This window comes from Pogona vitticeps, chromosome 4 (genome assembly GCF_051106095.1).
Source record: "Pogona vitticeps strain Pit_001003342236 chromosome 4, PviZW2.1, whole genome shotgun sequence".
NCBI classification, from domain to species: Eukaryota; Metazoa; Chordata; class Lepidosauria; order Squamata; family Agamidae; genus Pogona; species Pogona vitticeps.
The window spans coordinates 114744920-114769498 of record NC_135786.1 but is presented as its reverse complement, the minus strand read 5'-3'; the positions used below and the strand labels follow the sequence as shown (position 1 = coordinate 114769498).

General features: G+C 41.7%; 1 long non-coding RNA gene across 3 annotated transcripts in view; it reads right to left on the bottom strand.

Annotated features, from left to right (window-relative positions):
- Positions 1-1914: 1914 nt before the first annotated feature.
- Positions 1915-24579, bottom strand: part of LOC140706746 (uncharacterized) — a 66269-nt gene continuing 43604 nt past the window's right edge. The window contains exons 1-3 of one of the 3 annotated variants that reach the window (XR_013544610.1): positions 24404-24562; positions 22944-23004; positions 2950-3100 (exon numbers count right to left, since the gene is read on the bottom strand). This is a non-coding gene — a long non-coding RNA (uncharacterized LOC140706746). Of the gene's footprint in view, positions 3101-22943; positions 23005-24403; positions 24563-24579 lie in introns of those variants that run through there. The other 2 variants (XR_012086591.2, XR_012086592.2) reach the window with 2 other exon arrangements.

Here is a 24579-nt window from a genome sequence, read left to right as displayed (position 1 = left end):
TCGAGGAAATTGGGACGGAAGTCAGCAGTATTGTCTTAATAGTCTGGATGGTTCTCTGAGTAGGAGAACCAAGACCAGCAATAGCCATCTACGGGACAAGGGCTCCAATGTTGAAAACAACAAGCCAGATATCTTGGCTATTGTTTATAGCGATGCTCTTCTTCCTAACATAGGTATCAGTGGCACTCCTGAGATGAGTATGCATCTCACGAAGGTTTGTGTGCAGCTGGTGATTGCAACTGGTCTCAGGAGTAGTTGCCATGGCAGTGTGGAGGGTCTGGAATCCACCAGTCCTGGGTATACTGTTAATCTCAAGATGAGTCTGAGGAGCCCAATAGGGAGAACTGCCTCTACCGAGGTTGTCTAGGAGATGCTAACTTCTGTGGAGATGTGTCTTATGGAGTTGGCATTGGATCTCCCTGTCCAAGATGGAGCCAAAGTAAACAACATATCTGAATGGTATATCTGGAGGTAGAGCCAGATCCAGTGCTAACCAGACTGTCTCAAGAGCTGGAGGGTTCGAAGTCAGGAGCCACACTGAGGCTGAAACTGGGAAGGCTAGGGAGAACAATTGGTCTGGATGCAATTGGGAGAACAATTGCTGTGGCATGTCCTGACCAAATCAAAATGCTAAGGAGAAAACAGATGTGTAGTCATGCCCTGTCTAAGTATCAATACCAGCAAGTCTGAACATGGTGGAGAGAAGAGAGTCATCAAATCCAAGGCCAGTGTTGCTTGGGGTGGGGCAACAAGACAGACATTGGTAGAACAGATGTTTGTGCTTAGGTACTCCAAGCAAGCAAGCAAGCAAGCCAGCAGTGCCAATGATATCTCATGCTTTGCCTTCTTGGCTTTCAAAGCCCCTTTTTCAGTGAGGAGATCCTTGCCTCTTAGGAGAGCACCTCTTTAGTCCCTAGAGAAAGGTGGTAGCTGCTGATGTTGAAGCGCTGGGGCAGGCATGGAGCCAGGGTAGGGCACTCAGTCCCTCCCAAGCAGTCCTAGATTTTAGGCTCAGATTTAGCAGCCAATGCCTTGGAAATCCCAGTTGAAGCTGAGTGCTGTAGCCTGCTCTGGGCTGCCTGCTTTGGCACTTTTCTCCCAAAGAGAATTCCTAAGTCTATACTGGCGAAGTCCTTGCTTAATGAATCTTTTGTAGATGGAGCAGGATTGGCTGAGGAGGGATTCATCCAAGCAAAATAAACAGTGGGTATGTCTACCTGTGGAAGCAATGCTTCCATCACAGAAAGTGTGCATCTTGAAAAGTGCTGTGGAGGTCACAGGCCCACACTGAGCTTGTTCATTGATAAAGCGGTTTTGTTTTGCTTTGCTTCCTTCAAAACAAAAGAGGAAATACATAAAATAAACTGTATGCAAACAGAATGTGAAAATGAGAGGAAAACTATGAAGGAGAAGCAAAAAGAATACTCAGCCATGGAGGAGAGCTCCTGAGAAGTCAACCTGATGGCAGATGAAAAGAAACGGAGGGGAATCGATTTGATGCACAGGATTATGTGTGATGGAGGGTGTGAGCACTGGTACCACCAAAATGTCTCTCCTCTGGAAAGTCTCTTCACACATGTAGAAGCCCATTTGTGTGATTCAAAGAGACCAAGAAGAATTATTGGTGTGTTTCTTTTTCACAATTGTTCAAATCTGCTACCTGAGGCCATTGCTGCATTTGGCTTAATGTTAGGGCTAGCCCTTTTATTTGAGCATTTCACAGTTATGTCCTCATACTGTCATACAACTGCTGTACAGATAAAACCAGTGTCACATATGCAAATCATATTGTTTCCTATTTTAACAGAGTTATGGATATTTAAGAGACTGATTTTCTGAGCATTTGGAATAGTAGATTTTCAGTTTGTAGGCATAGCTCATACAAGCTTGCTTCCTTTCTTCCTCTCCCATGCAGGGGTCATGCTCCGGACAAATACATGTTGAGTATTTGAAAGCTGTCCACTTAGAGTCTCTAGTCAGTACAGCCTGGCTTGCCTAGCTGTGCCACACTGTACAGTACCTACACACTGCCTATTCCAAGTCTGAGTGCTGTAAATAATGGCCAATAGCAGGCATTAGAAAATAAAAGAAAGCAGGGCTGTGAGGAATACCAAGTTGTCTGGATACCATGGACAACAAAAGTTGGAGTCCTCCCCTTCCAAAATCTAGGGAATGTAGCAAAAGAGGAAGAGAAATGGGCAATTAAGAAAGATGCCCCTAACCATGAATGTTTAAAAAATAAAATAATGCACTTACTCTCCTGAAAAGCAAAATATTTCTAGGAGAGAAGTTATCACTATCGGGGAAGCTTTATACCACTAGATGGACTCAGAGCCTACGTTGCTGCTGCAGTTTAATTCAAATGACAGAGAAAGTGTGTGTCTGCTTGTTGGTGCTTTGTGAGTGAGTTGGGTGAGTGGACTTATTTTTTCTTCACATTCTGCAGGGTGGAATCCAATCAGCAAGATGTGAAACAACAACACCCATGGAGTCTGAGGGAAGCAAGGAAGGAGCACAGATAGGGGAGGCCAAGAATGTCCTTGACCTGGTCTATTCATATCTTAATTCCAAAACTAATTTTGTTCAGGTAATTGATCATGGGTGGGTTTGGGGCTCCTTGGGCCATCTCCAAACTTACTCATGGGTGTCTCTTCTAATGTAAGTGCTTTCACCAGTTGTGGAGGTCCTGGAGAGAGTGTGCTGTCCCAGGAGAAAGAAAGGAGGGAGTAAGGAAGCCAGAAGGTGCTGAGGTAGAAGTGGACCTAAAGGAGAACTTAGCTACAGAAGGAGAGAAAACAGAACGAGGCCAGATCTGCCCTATAGCCAGATATTTAGCTCTGCATTTCTTCAGCTCCTCATACAAGTTATGTAGTCCAGTCCTATTTGTGTATATTCTGATGTGAGCCACATTATGTTGAGTAAAGCTAAGCCCTCAGTTGCAAAGGTGAATTTGTTTACAGAATCATGGCTTTAATTAGATGCTACATTTAAGTATATAATATTTTGGACAGTTCTTCTCCTCAAGCCGTTTGTGTTTCTCCTTGCATCTGTGTTCCAGTTAATGCTTCACTTTAATTTCTACACGGCAGGCTGATGATAACTGCACAGAATGAATAAAAGAGAGAAATAATAGTAGTTTTCAAAGAAGTAGTTGTGTTAGTCTGTGCATGCAGGAGGAAAACAGCAACCCCATATGGACTTACAGAATCTTCCAGATGATATAGCTGTTCTGGCCATTTATAGAATTTATAATCCCAAAAAAGGAACTTTTGAAAAGGCCTGCTGAAAAGTTAGAGCCTCCTGCAGTTCCAGATCAAGAACACCCATTGTTAAGCTCTATGCAAACCAATTTCTCCCATCTTGTAACTCTTGTTTTGAACAACAGTGAACACAGTTTTGCTGCTGCTGCTTGACAGTCACAGTTCATTTTCCATGTTCAGCATTCACAATGGAGGTTTGTCAACCAGTCTGCTTCTTGATCTCCCCATACCACTTGCCAGTGTGATGATTTGTGTTTTTATGTGTATTAGAATGGGATATGTAGTACTAAGATTGTCCCAATAGCATCCATTTTGATTTAAAGTCTGTTCTGTAGTAGGAAAGTTTTATATGCTGTTTCAGAGAAGCTTCGCTCTCTGGTTATCTCGTTGCTAAGCTGAGTGGAGAGCAGAGAGTTTCGTAGTCAAAATAATTCTGCCACAAAGAATGATAACAACTGAAGCTCCCTGAGAAAGTTAGGCGGAACAACAAGACCCAGGAGGCATTCTGGGAAGAAGAAGGAAGAGTGAGGAAGAGAGAAGAAAGATGGAGTTTGCCTGAGAAAGGGGCAGACACGTGTTTTTCCATAATGGACTGGTTTTCATCTAGCATCAGCCTTTGAAGACCCAAGACACGTGAGATGGATGATTTATGCTTTTTGTTAGTTAGCATAGTTTCATTTCTTTATTTTTTTAGCTGGAGTGGGGGAGTGGTGTGTTCCGTTAGTCTTGAATGAAAATGTACCTACTGAAATATTTTACTATCAACTGAAACCTTTTCTAAAGTAATTCTTTTTAATAAAACAGTAATGATTGATTTCTATGTAGAAGCTTTGTTTCTTGAACAGACCAGCTGAATGTCTAATTGGCCACGTGGGTTTGCTACCAAACTTTCAGAGCCAAATCATTCTGAGTATATCTCATGGTTATGTCTGTGTTGCTTTCTTAATAAGGAGATTGGCCTCTGAGGAAGAAAATTTAGACAGAACTTGGCTGAGTTCAATTGGCTCTGCTCAGCAGTTAGAAGTTTGTCTGGTTTTCTTACTCGTCCCGATTTCCTGCACCCCCATAAATCTCTTTGGAGATACGGGGCTGTTTACATGGTTGGCAGCGGCCGGACGAAACACGTGCTTTAGTGTGATTTATGGATTTATGGTGCTTGCTTTGTAAGTGAAGCTGCAGGCATTCTTCCGGAAGCCTTGGCTGAGGGAGTGCGTGCATGCTGACAGGCTGTAAATTAGCCAAATTGCTTTTCTCTTTCCAGCTAAGGATCTTACGGAAAGACTTAGCTGCAGTGAGGTCTGATAAGAAACAACGCTTAGGTTTTAACAGACATTAAAATCTGTTTAATTGGGCTGTTTAATGAGTGGGCATTTTCATGCAAGTAAACGGTCGCCCTTCTGAAGCTCCAGTTTAGGGCTGTTCCTGCCAGAGTGTTTTATGGCTTTGCTCTCGCCCTACAGTTTCGGCTACATGGGCAGAGAGAGATTTTACTTTTTGGGTCAGCTCGGTGTTTGCGTTGGTTGAAGCTTATATGGATCAACACTTAGCAGGAGAAGAATTTTTGGAATTGCCTGGAGAGCTGTTTGTGACTCAGAGAAAAGCTAAGATTGGTAGTGCATCTGCTAAGCTGTCTTCGGTTAGTACAGATAATAAGCCCTGGCACCAAGAGCTTTTGGAGGCTCTTGAACAGGACGTCTTGACTCCAAGTGGTGCTAAGCAAAGGATTACTTATGATTCTTCACAACTGAGAAGGGAATTACAAAAGGGAGATATAATGGCTAAACTCCCAGCACAGGACGTCCAGGATCTACTTAGATCTGATTCAGATCAGACTTGGACTAAGTTGCAACAGATGGATCAGGCAGAGGAAATGGCGGGTGCCAGCACTCCAGTAGGGAGGGGAGTGCCAGGCAGAGGCATTTCTGATGGGACAGCAGGAGCAGCAGCAGCAGCAGCAGCCGGTGCTGTGGGTCCTGATCCTAACAAGAGTCTATCACCAGTGGATAAGTTAGCCATGGTGTTTGCTGATTTTGTTGCTTGTCACACTCAAACTATTCGTAATCAGAGCATGGCTGATGAATTATTGAAGCAGTACAGAGAGGCAAAGGTGGAGCGTTTGGTTAATGAGCTGAAGGAAAAAGAAGAGTTTAAGAACTCAATAGCCAGTGTTGATAGAAGCAATCTACCTTACTACCATGATGGCGATGATATCTTATCATTTTTATCGATATATGAACAGGCGTGTCGAGACCTTAAGATACCGGAGGCCTGGCACCTTAAGCTATTGCGTACTCAGTGTTCTGGGCAACTTGCCAACTTGGTAGCCAAATTATCTGATGAGGACCCTGACTGGCCTACTTTTAAAGAGGTGGTAAAGAGAAAATTTGGTTTCACTTCGGAAATACTGAGGCAGAACTTTAGAAAACTGAAAAAGCAGCCTAATGAGTGTTATTCTGCACTAGCTGACAAAATAGAACATCTAGGTGATCAGTGGTTGAGCTCCTTGGGCGCCAGTACTTTTGCGGATTTAAGAACTGTGTTATACATGGAGCATTTTCTTAATTTAGTGCCTTCAGAAATAAGGAGTACTTTGTTGGAGAGAGGATACAAAGACTTGCAAACCCTTGCTTTAAAGACTGATGAAATTCTCTCCTTTAAAACGCATGAACCTGCTGTTAGGCCAAAGACTGCACCAGTAGCGCCTAAGAGACAGAGTCAGCCTGAATTTAGAAAGTCTTTTCCTCAAGAGCCCAGGCAAAGTTCATTTGAGCAACGCAGGAGTCTAGCTCCTAGCCAGAGTAAAACGCCTCTTAAATGTTTTGAATGTGGTGGCTCTCATCTGCGACGAGATTGCCCAAGGTTGAATGTGCCAGCTAGCCAAGTTAAGGAGCCAGCTAGGAAAACACCTGTGCCAGCTCCACGCAGATCTAAAGCAGGCACACCCAAGATGGCGTATGTAAGTTCTGTACCAGCAGGAACTCAGCAAGTGCCAGCTGCCAGTAATGCAGTTTCTGTGCCTCACCAGTCAAGCATTGTGCCTTCACAGAGTCAGGAAGGAGTTAACTTAACTGTAACCCCTTCGCAAGCCAGTGGAATGCAGGCAGCAGTAAACCAATATGTGCCTAGAGTTTTGGACTTACAAATTGCTTCAATTTCCTCAGAAATTGTAAAAGAGACTGCATCAGGAGAGAGGTTTTCTGTTATGGATCCTGATTGCATAGTACCAACTGCGCAAAGGGACTGGGCAACCCGCACATTTTCTGAGGTGGTTTTTCTTCACACACCTGGAGGTGATATGGCTTTAAGTGCTTTTCGTGACTCGGGTGCCGACATTTCTTCGATAAGCAAACGTTTTCTAGACCCCACCTTAATCTTGAACAACCTGAGGTGTCCAGTAAAAACTTATGGATCTATAGAGACTGATCAGCGTTTTATTCCTTTAGCTTATGTCAAAATTTCGTATAAGTCCTGGTCAGGTGTAAAACATATTTTAACCCATGAGGGAAAACCTGATTTTCTTCTTGGAAATGATCTTGCTTTTTTGGATCACATGCAGAGTCAAAATGCAACTTCAATGTCGGTAGTTACGCGATCTCAAAGTAGAGAGATGCATAATCTTGAACGGGAGCAGGAATCCACTGAGGATAGCTCAGATGGAGACCTTACCCAACAGCAGCCTCTTGTGACCGAACCTGATAATGCAGCTACAACTGAAACTAAAATGGAGGAGGTGATACCTAAGGGATCAGAGGACTTTAGACTGAAGCAACTTAATGATCCCTCTCTAGCTTCTTTGAGGTCACAAGCAGACAACTATGCTGAACGTCCTGCGCATCAGCAAGTTAGTTTCCTGTGGGGAGAAAATGGACTTTTGTACAGAGAATATTTCCCCAAATCCAACTTGGACGCCCAACCTGTTCAACAGTTAGTCGTGCCTACTGAATATAGACTGAGAATACTAGAAATGGCTCATGACCATCCGAGTAGTGGGCACCAGGGAATACAAAAAACCCTAAAGAGGATTTCTCAACATTTTTACTGGCCTGGTATTTCAAAAACTGTAAAGGACTATGTCAGTTCTTGTGACTATTGCCAACGCACAGGCCATCAAACTGACAAGGTAAAGGCCGAAATGCAGATTATGGAAATTCCTGACCAAGTGTTCCAGTGTTTGCAAATGGATGTACTAGGACCTTTTGTTCCTACTAAATCTAAGAAGAAATACATCATTTCTTTCATCTGTTCTGCCAGTAGGTGGATCGAGGCTTACGCTATTAGCAACCTGACAGCTACCACCATAGCTAGAATCATCGTGGACTTGTGCTCGCGTATTGGAGTACCATCCAAAATAATTTGTGATCAAGCAGGAGCCTTTACAAGTGAACTTATGCGTAAGATCTGCGAGATAAGTGGAATAACCATCAGTTTTTCCACGGCCCATCATCCTCAATCTCATGGTATGGTGGAAAGAGGTCAACAAACTTTGCTTAGGATGATTAAAACTTTGACCCAAGAATATGGAAACATTTGGGATGAGCTTTTGCCTTTTGCTTTGTTTGCTTACCGTAGCTCAGCTCATTCTTCACTAGGTGGCTTTTCTCCAAGTGAGGTGGTGTTTGGAAGAAATCTACAAGGACCATTGGACTTCCTGAAATCCAATTGGGAAGGTGTGGTTAAAAGTAGTACTGTGCCAGTTGCTGATTTTGTTAGAAAACTTCAAGAGAAACTCTTGGCTGTCCAGGAGTTAGCCAGAGACAATTTGTTGGACGCTCAAGCAAGTCAGAAGTTCTTCCATGACAAGAGATCCAGACACAGGGAATTTTCTGTGGGTGATTTGGTACTTGTTCTGAACCCACTCAGACCTTCTAAGCTAGAAGTTGTCTGGGAAGGTCCAGGTGAAATTGTTCAAAAATTGGGAAATGTCAATTATCTTGTCAAAATGTTGGATTCTAATAAGAAACCTGTTCTTTACCATGTCAATAGTTTGAAACTGTACAAAGATAGATCTGCAATGGTTTTTCAATGTCATGCTGAATATTTTCATGCTGCAAATGAACCTATTGATATGTTATCTGAATTGCAAGATGCAGGTACATGGTCTGATAATCTTGTTTTAACAGGTACCGTTGATCAGAAAGAAAGGTTGTTTCAAATTTTAGAACAATACCAAGATGTGTTTTCAGATAAACCAGGTTACACCAAATTGATCAGTCATGTGATAACTACTGAGAACAACGCCCAGCCCATACGGTCTAGCCCATATAGAGCAATTGGTAATCATGCTATCCAAATTGAACAAGAGATACAAAAGATGTTATCTTTGGGGGTGATTGAACCGTCATTCTCCCCTTGGGCTTCTCCGGTGGTTCTGGTGCCAAAACGTAACGCTTTGGGTGAAATCCTCGAGGAAGTAAGATTTTGTGTTGATTACAGAAAGTTAAACAGTGTTACGGTTCCAGATCCATACCCATTGCCTAGAATGGATGATTTAATTGAACATCTTTCAAAGGCTAAGTTTATCAGCATTCTCGATCTAAAGAATGCTTATTGGCAGTTAGATTTGGCTGAAGATTCACGAGATAAGACCGCTTTCATCACGCACGTGGGAACTTTCCGTTTCCGCAGATTGCCATTTGGTTTGAAGAATGCAGGTGCGTCATTTCAAAGGATGATAGACAAACTTTTACAAGGTTTACCTTTTGCAAGTGCTTATCTTGATGATGTTGCCATTTTCAGTTCTGATTTTGATTCTCACATGTCTCACATTGAAACTGTTTTGTCCAGACTTCAACAAGCAGGACTGACAGTCAAAGCCAGCAAGTGTCAGTGGATGCAAGGAAAAGTCATGTACTTAGGTCATTTGATTGGGCAAGGAGAAATTCAGACTTTGCAAGCTAAAGTACAATCTATTAATGATTGGCCTATTCCAAAAACTAAGAAACAGGTACGCTCGTTTTTGGGCCTAGTTGGCTACTACAGAAAATTCATTCCTGATTTCAGTCATTTGGCTTCACCTCTGACAGAGCTCACTAGGAAGAGACAGCCTGTCAAGGTAAAGTGGACACCAGAGTGTCAAGGTGCCTTTGAAGCTTTAAAAGCTAAGATTATGGATGCGCCTATACTGAAATCCCCTGATTTTGACAAACCATTCATTTTACAAACTGATGCTTCTGAATTAGGACTGGGAGCTGTTTTGTTACAGCAAGGAGAAGATGGGAACCTTTACCCTATCTCATACTTCTCTAGAAAACTCTTGGATAGAGAGAGAAGTTACGCAGTACCTGAAAAAGAAGCTCTTTCTATATTTTGGTCTCTCAATTTACTTCGACCTTACCTATGGGGTCGTAAGTTTACACTCCAAACAGATCACAGAGCTTTAGTTTGGTTGCAGAAGATGAAATCTCACAACCAAAAATTGTTGAGATGGAGCCTAGCATTGCAAGATTTTGATTTTGAAGTTCAACACATTCCTGGAAAATTGAATGTAGTGGCAGATGGTCTTTCTAGAATGTACTGTGAAGATTCTTATGAACCTGAACGTTGAAACAATGTATTCAACAGTGTGCTATGTTTCAGTATTGTAATAGTTAATCTGTAGTTGAATTTTGAGATGTAACCAGTTAATTACTTTGAATTACTTTTTAGTTACTTTTACTTGATTTCTTAAAATTAAATCAGATTAACTGCTCTGAATTTTAACGATAATCAGGGGGGGCATGTGATGATTTGTGTTTTTATGTGTATTAGAATGGGATATGTAGTACTAAGATTGTCCCAATAGCATCCATTTTGATTTAAAGTCTGTTCTGTAGTAGGAAAGTTTTATATGCTGTTTCAGAGAAGCTTCGCTCTCTGGTTATCTCGTTGCTAAGCTGAGTGGAGAGCAGAGAGTTTCGTAGTCAAAATAATTCTGCCACAAAGAATGATAACAACTGAAGCTCCCTGAGAAAGTTAGGCGGAACAACAAGACCCAGGAGGCATTCTGGGAAGAAGAAGGAAGAGTGAGGAAGAGAGAAGAAAGATGGAGTTTGCCTGAGAAAGGGGCAGACACGTGTTTTTCCCATAATGGACTGGTTTTCATCTAGCATCAGCCTTTGAAGACCCAAGACACGTGAGATGGATGATTTATGCTTTTTGTTAGTTAGCATAGTTTCATTTCTTTATTTTTTTAGCTGGAGTGGGGGAGTGGTGTGTTCCGTTAGTCTTGAATGAAAATGTACCTACTGAAATATTTTACTATCAACTGAAACCTTTTCTAAAGTAATTCTTTTTAATAAAACAGTAATGATTGATTTCTATGTAGAAGCTTTGTTTCTTGAACAGACCAGCTGAATGTCTAATTGGCCACGTGGGTTTGCTACCAAACTTTCAGAGCCAAATCATTCTGAGTATATCTCATGGTTATGTCTGTGTTGCTTTCTTAATAAGGAGATTGGCCTCTGAGGAAGAAAATTTAGACAGAACTTGGCTGAGTTCAATTGGCTCTGCTCAGCAGTTAGAAGTTTGTCTGGTTTTCTTACTCGTCCCGATTTCCTGCACCCCCATAAATCTCTTTGGAGATACGGGGCTGTTTACAGCCAGTATGAAGTTTTGTTTGAGAGTTTCCAAACTCGTGGGGAACTGAATCCACTTACTTATGAGGTGCCCCCTTTTTTGTGGCCTCTACTAATGCAAACAAAGGCTGCTTAATTAGTGGTGAAGAGGAACAAAATTATTAACAAGAAAGTTGTTCTATATGAATAACGGCCATTCTTTGTGGTACTCTTAAGAGTATGTGCAAGTACGTTTCAAAAATGAGGCCAAGCCTGTGAATTAAAAAAACAACAACAGTGAAATCACATGTCCGTAGAACACAGAGCCAATAGCAAATTCATAGGTGGAGGAACAGCACCATCTGTTGAGTAAGCTTCTAGTATAACATTTGTTGTAGCTAACTCTTCTACCTTCTCTTGACAGTAAAAGAGAAAGTTGGGACAGGGTTCTTATGATCTCATAGGAAATCTGTGCCACTTTTGCTTTTCTCTGCCTTTACATTTCTCAGTGTGGGTACGCCGAGGAATAAATGAGGAGGAGGGTGGCCACTGCTCCATTGTCAAAAAGGATATATAATTGTTAGAAGTTATTGTAACTGAATCCAAAAGATGACGTCATCCCTGCCTGTCAACCAGAGGATAGAGCAGGAGGGGCGGAGCAAAAAGGACAGTTAAGACAGCTGGAAGAGACAGTTAGAATGAGATAGGGATAGAGTTGGAATCAGGGAGAGACAGAGAGAGTTAGGGACCACATGATGTTGAGAAAGTGTTAGGGTTTAGGAATAGATAAAAAGGGGTTCAGAAAAGAAACTGAAAGATTAAAACACACATGTAACAGGCAGAAATGAACTTATAAGTAAAACATGGGAGATATTGATTTAAAGTACACAAGAGTTCTGAATACTAGTGATTGAACACATGATTTGTTATACATGAATACCTGAACCAGTTATATATTGATTTCCTTTTTATTTGTTCATTAATAAAAGAATGTTTAATTGAAAACCTGTGTCACGTTCCCGGGGGTTACAACAGCTGAAGTACGATAAACCAGTCCAGGGTCAAGAATACCAAGAATGCAAAGCCAATGTCCATAAATCAACTCACAGAAGGAAGTCCAGCATCAAAGTCCAGAGTCCGATACACAGCGTAGTCCAGGGTCAGAGTCCAAAGTCCAATACCAGCATAGTCCAGGGGCAGAGTCCAGAGTTCAGAGTCAGGAACACGGTTCAAGAAATGTGGATGCAAGCCAAGGTTTCGACTCTTTGCTTCCACAGAATTTCTGGCTTTACTGGGAGCTGTTTTATAGTAAAACAGCTCCTTGAGCTGCTGGAAAGCTTTCTATCCTGTTAATACTTAGGACTAGAGCAGTAGTTCTTAACCTTTTTGAAAGAAACGCCCCCTTGAGCCATTGAGGAAGTTATCGCCCCCCCTCCCCACGGTAATGATATCTCATTCATTCATTCATTCATTCATTCATTCATTCATTCATTCATTCATTCATTCAAGACACTTAAATCCAATGACCCCTGAAAACAAAATTCAATTCCAAGAAAATGAAATGCCCCCAAAAAGTAACATTTAAAGATTTAGTTGCGAGCGAATTTTAAGACACAAAAAGAAATATTAAAAGGGCATAAAAACAAACTGCAATGCAGGAACTAAAAATTTCAAGATGAAAACTCTGAAACTAAATTAAGATTGGAGGAAAATATATATTCATGCACATTGTAAAAAGGCTGCAGCCATCTTCACAGGTTTGGCTTGCTCCAGCGCCCCCTACCGCCCCCTTCTGCTCCAACGCCCCCACGCCACCCCTTTTCGTTCTACCGCCCCCCTGAAAAATGAAATCGCCCCTTGGGGGGCATTATCGCCCACGTTAAGAACCACTGGACTAGAGGATCGTAGGTTTCTGTGGACAGCCTTTGAGCGATCCTCTGATCTTCTTGTCCTAAGTCTTTCCCGAAGCCTGGCCCGAAGCTTGTCTGCCATGGAAGGAGAATCTGGAGGCGGTTCCGGTGTTTCCAATCTCTCAGCATTCTCTTCAGCCTCAGTTAACCCTTCTGGGTCCAGGTCTTCGGATGCACTTAATACAACCTGATTCCTAAGTTATATGAGCAACTCCTGTGTGTGTGGGACCTGAATTGGTATTAAGAGAATACCTGGTGGCAGCGAAAAGGGTGTATTTACCTTTGTAGAGCCCAAAGATATAAAGGGCACAAAGGGGGAGCACCACAAGTGGTGGCAGCGGAAGTGGGATTGAAAGATAATCCAGTGATCTAAAAAGATTCCAGTAAACAAAAAAAAAACCTTGAATTTCCTGAGCTTAGGGAACCTAGTAGTCTGGTGCTGCAAGGGCAGGAGTGGGACCCTTGGAAGTAGCTTGGTGAAAAGCTTAAAAGGGACTCCTGAGGCAGACCAGGGAAGGACTACAGAAAAGGGGAAGCTCTGAGGGAACATTCAACAGTTTAAGGTTTACCTCAAGATTGTGAAAGACCAGTGGGCTAGCTTTGGGGTCCTAGGCTCTGAGAAGAGACGGCTGAGGGGACAAGGAGCGGAAGCCAGGGTCAAAACACAGATCTGAGGGGAACAAGAACAAGCAGAGAAGCTTGGAAATCAGAAAAATAAACAGGTGTGTGGCTGGAAGCCAAAAGAAACAGTGTATCCCACAAGGAGCTCAGGCAGGGTGCCTGGAATAACAAAGTAGCGAAGCAAGCCTAGAGCAGGCTGTCTAAGCTACTAAATATCTCTCCCTAACACAGAGGGGAAAAAATAGGTCCCTTTTAAAAAGAGGTTTGAGTTTTTGAATCTGAGAACACAGATAAGCCATGCCTCCTAAGAGAGGGAAAAGGTTAGCTATGGAGGTACCTGAAGGACAAGGGTTACCTCACGAAGAGGAAAGTCCTCTCAAAGTAGCCGAGCAAGAAAATGATGATGCTCAAGAGGTGGCTGCTCAAGAGGATGATGCCTCAAAGGGAGGAGAAGCTACTTTAACCTCCCAAGAGTTTCAAAAGTGGAAATGGGAAAGGGAGTTTCAGCTAAGGCAAAGGGATATAGAAGCAAAAGAAAGGGCTGAAGCCAGACAGGCTGAGTTAGAAGCAAGAGAAAGAGCGAAAGCCAAATAATTAGCCATGGAGCAAGAAAAAATGAGGGCAGAGGCAGAAGCCAGACAAATGGCCATGAGGGAAAAGGAAATGGAACATCAATTGCGAATGAGACAACTAGAATTAACAGCCCTAAATCAGAATAATAACAATTCAGCAAGTGAAGAGATTTTAAAAGTAGACCTCAAGAAATTCCCACAATTCAGAAAGGGGGATATTCCAGAGGCATTTCTGATTCTGTCTGAGAGAGCCTGCTGGGACTATAAAATCCAAGAATCTCATAAAATGATCCTTTTGAGGATTTGAGGTGGAAATTTAGGGCATTGACCAAAAAGCCTGGTGAAACCTATTCTCAATTAGGGGCAAATATGCAGAGGTATTTAGAAAAATGGCTTAAGCAAGCAGGGGTTGAGAACCTAGAGGATTTGAAAAATGTCCTGGGTCTTGAATAATTCTTCTCAGTGTTACCTGGGGAATTGAGATATTTAGTAACCGATAAAAAGCCAAAAACTATTTTGGAAACGAGCGAAATTGCTGACCACATTACAGAAATCAAACATCCCAGGTATTCTGAGGTGAAATTTGGGAGGAAGACTTGGGATGACAGAAAGAGAGAACCGAGAATATATCTCAGAGACCAACCGACAGTTGGAAGCCATTTTAAGGGCAAGCAGAGCCAGCAGAAATTTAAAAACTGGGAAGGGAAAGGAGAAAATTCTCCTAGTTTTGAACAAAAAGCTGTTAGATGTTTTGCTTGTGGAGAACAAGGACATTTTAAAACACAATGTGTTAAAAACAGAGATTTTGGCCAACAAAAAGGAAATGTAAATGTGCCAAAGAAAGTATATTGCGTACAGCAGAAAGAGGCACCTACAGGGGCAGTTGAAGCAGGTGCCATGGCAACCACAGTTAGTGCCAGAGCAGAGAGCCCAGAACCACAAGAACAACTCCCAGTAGCTCAAATTCTCCACTGTTACTTGGTTGGAAATAATCAGGAACTTATGAAATATTCTGGGGATGCTATTTATATAAATGAGACTAAATATCCAGCTCTAAAAGACTCATGCTCTCAAATGACATTATGCCATCCAGAAATAATCCCTTCAGAATTTATAGTGAAAGGAGAAAACATAAAAGTCAAAGGAATTGGGACAGAGATAATTACATTACCAGTGGCAAATATACCAATAAAATATCAAGGGTGGACTGGTTGGTGGAGGATAGGAATTGCTAGTGAACTGCCAACGTTATGCCTGATAGGTATAGACCTCTCTGAGCATGTCAAGAGTGCTTTAGTGAATTCTCATGCCCAGAAAGAAAACAAGGAAATATCTGAGGAAAAATTTGAGTCCCCTAATGAAATAATAGGAGAGAATGATGAAATAGCTGATTTGGTAACAATGAGAAATCCAAATGAAAGTACATTTAAACAGGAGCAAGAAACAGATCCAACGTTAGGACAGTGCTTTAAATTGGTTAGTAAAGATCCAGTATCACCTGAGAACTCTGAGAGGTACTTTGAGGAAAAAGGCCTTTTATAGAGAGAAATCTTAATAAATCCCAGGAAAAGAGGAGAGTGCCTTCATAAACTACTAGTGGTTCCTTCCAAATACAGAAGGAAAATAATAGAAAAAGGACACACAGACACCTTATCTGGACATTTAGGTATTACAGAGACTAAGCAGAGGATATCTCAGAAGTATTACTGGCCAAAAATGGGAAAGGAGATAAAAGAATTTTGTCAGAGTTGTGACATATATCAAAGGAAGAGAAATAGGGAAGATAAAGCCAATAGGGAGGACAAGAGTAGGGATGATTATAATAATTATATGGAAGACATTGATAAGATTTTTAATCAACTGAAACAGGAACATACTGAACAACAGAAACAGGAACACAGAGAGGTGTCAGTACTTGAAAAGAGTGGAGATGAGGTGAAACAGGTTAATTTTATAAATACAAACTCAAAAGGAAGACAGGAAACACTAAATTCAAAATTAGAACAAAATTGGAAGAAAATAGAGAGGAAGCAAGGTCCTGAAACAGCAATTCAATGTATAGATAACTTAGGGAACACTTTGCAGAGACCCCTTGAGATTGCAGCAGATGGTCTGCAGGGCCAGCAACAGAAACAGGAGCTAGAGGCTGACAGAAAAGCCAAAGAGATAACATTTAACCCTGGAGATGAGGATTTGAAGCTAGAACCCTTCAAAGGGAAAAAGTTACAATTAAATGGGGCAGATCCACACAAAATAATCTCCAAAATGAACAAAAGAAATCATATAACCCAAGAGACGAGAGAATCAGGGCAGAAAGAGGTTCAAACAAACATGATAGAACCAGATTATAGAAGGAAGAATGTGGTCCTAGGTGTTAGGAAAGAAGCTGACAATGAAAGATATGAAGTACTTCCCCTAGAGAAACAAAAAGAAGCGAGAGTCTTGCTGATAAGACAGAAGCAAGACTTCTCAAGCCAACCAGGGGTAGCACAGAGAGCAGTGCACCAAATTGATGCTAGAGGTGTAACCCTAGAATTCCCAGAGTCTAGGGAAATAGCTGTCCCTACATTTAACCTGGAACAAAAAAAGAAAGCTGAAAATATCCAGAGGGCGAGCAACTGCGAGGAGGTCGTTGGGAAGCGGAAGGAGGCGGTGATGGCCTCTCTGATCGTGAGAGGCATAGAGTCCCAGAAGGAGTTCCATGCTGAGGTGTCCAGATTCAAACCCAGAGCCGTGCTGAGCCAAGCAGACGACAAGGAAGATCATCAGCCAGCTACGTTCCTGAGTGGGAAGCTGCAGACAGGTAAGAGACACCGTGCATTGATGGAACGTAAGTGGGACAAAAGGGGGTGGTTGTTACAGGAGATTAAGCCGTGCAAGGGAAAAGGACAATTTGGACTATGCACAGACTCTTTACCTTTAACTGAATTACGAACTGGGAAAGCCTACAAGAACAAGCTTACAAATTGGAAGAGAAACTTGCAAGGTTGATATGCTTGCATAGACTAACAGGGCTACCACTTCAAAAATCACAACTTTTCTACATAGTATATCTTTAGTAATATGGAGGAGCAGAAGTACAACACAGGCTTTGCTACTGTCAACACTCCTAAAAAGCAGCAGAATTCATAATTACAGATACACAACTTCGCTATTCTAGTCCAGATGATTCATATTTTGGTCAAAAAAGCTTGTCTTAATGGGCTTACTCTTACATAAGCATAGATGTTTTGCTTTGGGGAAGCAAAGAGTGGAGTTCACTTCTTGCAATGACTTCAGGTGGAAGCTAACATAAAAGAAGGGTGTTTCAATGCACCCATGACTTGATTAAAGAATGGTGGAGCCTAACTATTTTTCTCTTTTTTAAAATTATTACCCCTTCCTCTCTGGGCCTGCCTCATATTGATGCTCCTTCTCATCTTAGGTTCGTTTTGATCATTAATGATTTGTTGCTGTTACATTCTAGGTATTTATTACTTTTAAATAACTCTTCTAGTGGGAAACAATTTCCTTTTTTGTGTAAATCATAGATCCCACTCATTAACACATGGTTAATGTAACTCTAATGTACATGGAGTACAAAGTGTGTGGTCTTGTACATTTGATTGTAGAAGAGTTAAGGGATATATCTCTCCCTACATCCCTTTTGCCAATCCCTGACTAAATGATCTGAAAAGCTAGTATTCAAAACAGAATGCAACATCAATTCATAACGAATATCTTGGAGGACAAACTGATTTCAAAATTGACAGAAGCCACCAAGAAATACACCAACCATAATGTCACAATCACCTACCATTTATCTTCCTAGCTACAATCCTTGGTGTTGTGCAGATATTTTTAACACCTTCCCCTATCCTCTGGTTAGCCATCTACAACAGCAAAGCAGTTGGATTCAGTGCAGGAACAACACACAAGGAAGTGTACCAAACACTAAGAGATTTTCAAGGGAAACATTCAGTGCACCAGCAGCTGTCTCCATAGCAACAGAAGATGGCACAAGAACTCACTGCTGCTTCAAATTCAGGCCTCTTATCTTGAGGAGAGAATCATCCAGCCTCACTCAGCATAGTCCTGCAACCTGTTGGGATTACTGATATGGCTCTGATTCTTACCAGGAGGGTAATAGCACAGCCCTCGGACAAGAGCTTCAAAATGGATTTTAAAGGAAGGATCATGTAATACTGTATATTGACAGTAATTCCAAATTCTGTTCCACTGATTCAGCAGGACAGCCCCCCAGCTTGCTCAGAGCCTTAGGAACGGTAGCAGACCATGCCAGCTAGCACCATAGTGATTTTTCACTGGTCCAGTGGTTGCAGATTAACACAGCAAAGCATGTTCAGCCACTGACTACTACTGGTTGGGGAAAGATTTTAAAAGGGCAGCAAGACACTGCTGCTGATCAGACTTCTCTGTACCTGATCTTCAGGAGCAATCACTGACAGTATAGAAAGCCTTTGGGATGTCAGCACTACCACCACTCATCCATAATCATTTCTATCACATACGAGTTTTCGGAGAGGGAGGATGCTGAACTGGGAGCCTGCCTGTATCATACTCAGGATGCCTCTTCCATTACACATTTGTGGCCAGGGAACAGCTTGTTTTTCAATATGCAGGAGTATACTCCTGGAATGTATATCACTGGAACTGATAGGGGGCAAGAATGAGGTTCTGATATAACATATACGAAGAACCGGCTTTACAGTTTTAAGACAACACATGCTATTTGATGCACATGTACTTAACATTCATAATCAGTATTTTACACAAGTAATCATACCTTGTACCTGTAATTGAAATATGAGTTCTTACTATTCCCTTACTATAATGATATTCTATATGCATTTTGTATCTGTACTTTATATGCATTTTCTATAGTTAATGTATTTTGTATCCTCATTCCTGACCCCTCCCACTTGGCGCTCACAGAAGCATTCCTACATTACCACACCTCTGTTAAACTGACACAGCTTTAAACTGACACAGCTTTGTGAGAACCACCACCACCCCAATTCAAGGCCAACTCACTCAGAATAACTCCTTTTCACAGCGCTTCAGGCAAAGACTGTAACATACCGTAACAAGATGGCTCATAATCCGTCATTAACATATTTAAAGATAAGGTGCACAATGGGTCACACAAATTCACAAACTTGGCAGCCACTAACGCAGCCACGAACCCACAGGTCCAAAAGAGGGGGGGGACAAATTGGATATTTTCTTAAATCTATCACATCCAATAGGATGACCCAACAGGCACCCATAGGGTTCAGGAGACCAATAGGGGATGCTCTGCTTATTGCACTTTGTGTAAGAAACTTATAAAATGCTTTACCAAATGTATGATGGGGCTCCCGGTCCACATTTTTAGGAATGAGGTCCAGCTATATGTATTTGAATAAAATTTGACTTACATATAGACTGAATCGATGCACTGTCTTTATCTGTTATTCCCTGCCGGAGAACTGGGACCAAAAATCAGGTGCTAACAGAACTTGCTTATGTAGCTAGTTTCCGTTGTCTCCCTCTCCAGACTCCTTTTGTAATTTCTTTTTTCTACAACAGCTCCTTTGAGATTCCTAACACAGTGTTGTGGAAGGTCGAGTTTTCTGGGAGGGAGCCTTGTGGTGCAGTGGTTAAACTAAAGTACTGCAGTGAAAATTCTGCTTATGATGTAGGTTCAATCCCAGGTAGCTAGCTTGAGGTTCACTCAGCCTTCCAACCTTCTGAGGCTGGCAGATTGAGTACCCAGTTTACAGGGGCGGGAGGAATGTGTAGCCTCCATAATTAAATCATAAGTACTGGGGGCAGTATATCAGCAGAATGTTTTTATTTTTTGTTTTTGCTTTTGAAGTCTTTTGAAATAGGTTTCTCTGTGCTGTCATTCCTTATATCAAATTTATTTATTATTTATTTCAAGTATTGTAACCTGCCTTTCTCCTTAAAAAAGACATAAGGCGACTTACAACAATTAAATGACAGCATTTAAGCTAACAACACTGAGTACACTATACTAAAAGGATCAAATTAATACACTATTTAAAAAAAACATAAGCAATACCAATCCATAAAAAAAACCCCACTTGGCAGCCAGTACCTCAGAGAAAGCTAGTTTGAAGAGAAAGGTCTTCACTTGCTTGTGGAAGGACAGTAAAGATGAGACCAGCCTAGCCTCCTGTATGAGGGAATTCCACAGTCTGGGAGCAGCTACAAAGCAAATCCTTTTTCATGCCCTCACTGAACGCACACGGAAAGGTGTCAGACATGGGAGAGGACTTCCTCTGTAGGAAAGCCTCTCCAGATAACCTTAACTCTTGAGCAGGCTCATAAAAGGAGGTGCAGTCCTTGAGAGAGCTTGGGCCCAAGCCTCTTAGGGCTTTATGGCTTTACTCAATCACTTTGGATTCTGCCTGGAAATGGATCGGCAGCCAGTGGAGTTGCAGTAACAGGAATTATGTATTTCCTGTGGCCAGTCCCAGTTAACTTTCTGGCTACTGCATTTGGGATCTGTTGAAATTTCCTGGCACTTTCCATAGGCAGCTCCGCATAGAGCACCTTACAGTAATCCACTCAAGATGTAACTCAGGCATGTGTCACCTTGGCCAGATCAGACCTCTCAGGAAATGGGCACACTAATTTTAACTGTGCAAATGCACTCCTGATCCCCAATGAAACACCTAGGCTCAGAGATGAATCCGGGAGTACTCCATGTGAAATTATTTGACAAGCTGGAGAAGCTTTTTCTACCACCGTTGTCTGTCCATCTATGCTGTACTGAATACAAGTTGTGGATTTCTTATTCTTCTTTGTCCTTGCAGAAATACTGACAGCTAGGTGGTTCCTAATTTCATTTGGGGAAATCTGTTTCTGAGAGATGGAACGCAGCATAACCCCAGTCCAAAATATCTGGACGCTTTTACACAACAACATTGTACAGCTGGGAAGTTGATCCCTGATGCCCGGTGTGTTGTTGAAAAGAATTTCTGGGCAACAACTCTTGGGAACGTCCGGTGACTCGTCAATGGCTCTTAGCATGTTGCTACTCCTGGAAGCTGCATAGGCTGCTTGTGCAGCCACTTGGCCCACACCTGCCTGAGTGATTTTTAAAAAGGGACTGCTTCAGTCAGCAAACAAAAACAAATGGCAAACAGACCAGGAGCAGACCAACCTCTCTGGAGGACACTTGATTAGGGAAAGGTATTCTCATTCATATCATGCAACTTTGCACTTTTGTGGTGAGTCATTTGTTTCTATTGCAAGACATGATCATCCCTGAGGTAAGTGTTAGAATACATAACTGTGCAACCCAGCATGTATATATGTGTATATAAGAATGATCGAAATGTGTTATTTACACAATAGAGCATTATAACCAATCAGATTTTGTCTACTGCTAGCCAATGGATGTTTAAGGGCCAGATACAAGAAATGGCAGTTGGATGAGACTTTTCCTGCTTGTTCTGCTTGTCTATTAGCATGAGGTTTTCCTGTTGAGAATAATGTTTTTCAGATATGCTGTCTGCTATTAGCATGTTAATAAGGAAGTTATTATTAAACTGTTGTAAGTCTGTCAAGCACAAATCTTTTCTAAGTAAATATGTTCAAGCACTGTTTATTTATTTTTCAACATGTTATACAGTAAATATTCTTACGTTTTTCCATGACCAAATGAATGTTATTTCTACTGTTGGCACACACAGGCTCATATATGTATACCAAGGGAGAATCTATTTATGATCTCTGTGGGTTTTTTTATAGTCACACTTGATCTGCCACGTGTGTCTCAGAAATCTCAACATTAAGTAGTCATCACCATCACCACCCACTAGGTGACACTGGCTGTCAAGTTAGGATGTGTATGTACCAAATGCATAGTCTACAAAACCTTCCCATGTAATGATCTGTGTAACCCTTTTAAAGGGAAGCACTTCTTTTAAAAAGTACCACTGCCCAATAGAAATCTTTTCAAGTAAATTTACTGCTGATTGCAAAAGGCAGAAAAATATTGTCTCCCCCTCCCCTCAAACACTACAGAAATGTGCAGTTGGAATGAAAGCAAACCTTTTCACTGCAGAGAGTGCCAAGTCCATGATATCTAATGCAACAATTAATACCCTCTTATTTTCTTGGCTTTAAGAGCTGGTTGTTGATGCTTTATGTAGTATGTTTTTGGGGAAAGGGAACCCTCTCTGTGAATGACTGGCATTCCATGGATGTGGGATGGATTGCCTATATGAACTTTTATTTCCTCTAGAACTAGGGGTGGGCCGTGTTTGGCACTTCAAACATAGTTGGACTATAGATCCCATCATTCCAGTCAGCATGGCCAATGGAGAGGAGCTGTAAGAATTGCAGTCCAGCAACAGGTGGGAAGCTGCTCTTGCTTGATTCTTGGTTTAAAATCTTGGAATTTTAGAGCTGGAAGAGACCTTGCAGATAACCAAACAGAGTAGTTTTGAGTCTCAGATGTTCTGGACTTCAGGAGCCTGTGATTATTGGTCATCCTTGCTGAGGCTAACAAAACATCTGGAGACTGAATGGTTAAGAACTAGTGATCTAATCCAACCCGTACTCAGTGGACAAGCTACAATGCAGGATGTGATAGTGGAAGTCAAATACGTGGGTATTTTACTTAAATACCTGCAGTGAAGAAGAGCCAACTGTCTTCCAAGGTACTGTGGCCTGATTTATTAGTTAAACCTATATCTCGCTGTTCCTTCAGTAAAATGTATATACATTTTTCTGCCCACTTTATCTTTTCAACAGCCTTATGAGGTTGGTCAAACTGAGGGAGAGACTGGCCCAAGTTCATGGAGCTTGATGTCTCAGTGGAGAACCAAACCTGGATCTCCCAAGTCCTGATCCAGTACTCTAAACACTCTGCACCATGACTTTCTCACTCTCTCTTGCTATGGAAAACCTTTTAGGATTAGGAGTGGGACATTCAGTGCTTCTGGGCAACAACTCCCATCATTCTCCAAGAATTACCTAGGTAGAATTCTGGGAGTTACAACCTACAGAGTCACACTTACAAATACCTACTTTTCGCTCCCCTGGACCACGGACAATCTCTGAGGTTGCATGGTGATCTCCAGTCTTGCTGCTGTTAATGAAAAAATAAAAACATTAGGATGTTTTCCTTAAAGTTTAGTTGAAATCTGCTTCCCTGCCCTTTGCACTCACTTGACAACATCATGTTCTATTAGTTCTGTCCCTTACGTGTATTTTTGAAGTGTTTAGACAGACTTTATTTTGGCAGAAAGCATGACTGGCAAAGGGGAGTTTCCGTATGCAGCAGAGAAACTGGGTCTGTGTGAAATTCAAATTCTTGACCAGCACCCCCTTTCTTGGATAGTTTTTCATAACTCTTTAAAATCAAGGAAGACTGAATTCAATTTAATGTGCCCTGCTCTCTTTCTGCATGTTAAGAACAATCCCTATGGTATACCATCATGCTGCACATTTACCAGGCAAGATTGTATATTCGTTATCTCTCATCAGTTATTGTTTTCTCTGAGTTCCCAAGTGATCATGGATATGCACTGTCACTTGAGAACATGCAAAAGGTCTGGCTGGATCACATTGGGATCAGCCTCTCCAGTGTTCTACAAAAGTGTAAAAATTGCCTTGTTGGATCAGTCCATTCTAGTCCAGCCTTGTTTTGTTCAACATTTGGTCAGCTCATGGAAATCACAGTAGTGTGGCAGGAACTACAGTATCTCCTGTTCCTTACATCCTGCACTGAGTCAAGGCTATAGAGTCACAGAACATGGATGTTTTCTTTAGTAATCATGGCTGCTACTATCCAGAGCCTGGAAATTTAGTTTTTTGGGAATGCAACTGTCAAGACTAATTCAACCAGAATAGCCAGTGTATGGTCCAAACTGATACATGAGGGTGTTCTCATTCTTACGTAATTACTCAATTAGATATGTCATTTAAAAAATCATATCATTTGTTCTTTGTTCTAGGCCAATATCTACAACTCTTTAATTCTGCTTGAGGAAGAGTTCTGCAAAATGCACAGTTTCGCCATAGTGCTTGGGGGGTTCTGGGATCCATAGCTCAAAAAAGTGACCTTCCCAATTTTAACTCTGAGCAACGAGCAAGCTTCAAGAGGATCTTTCTTGGAGGTCATCATAGGCAGGGGGGTTTCATTGAACAGATAAACTGAGGATAACAATGACTAATAGTACAGTACCCGCTAATCACTGGAGTAAAAACTAAAAAGGCAGGTCATCTGTGGCAGAAAGAAACTGGGCTGGGAAACCGCGGCCCCCCATCCCATATTTCACTTATTTCAATTGCTGGTGCTGGTGGTAGTTTTGTCTATTTTCCATGGATCTAATTTTCTTTTAAATCCACTTAACAGCCAAGTATGTGTATATATAGTATTTTGCTCAAAAAGCATTGCCTGCCCGAACCTACTGCCAGTCAGTTTAGCCGGGGTATCTCGAGTTCATATTTATATAAGGGACTAAGAGGGAGGAAAAGGAACTCACTATCTGGTGGACAGGGCGGGTTTTAAAAAACAACCACCACCATAAATGCACTCCCAGAAAGCACGCATAAACACTATCAAAATGTGGCAAACAGGTTCTAGAAAACAGGTATTGGCGGCGGCTGCCAGTTGCTCGTTCCATTCGTGGCATTACAAGAGGTCGGAATCACAACAAAG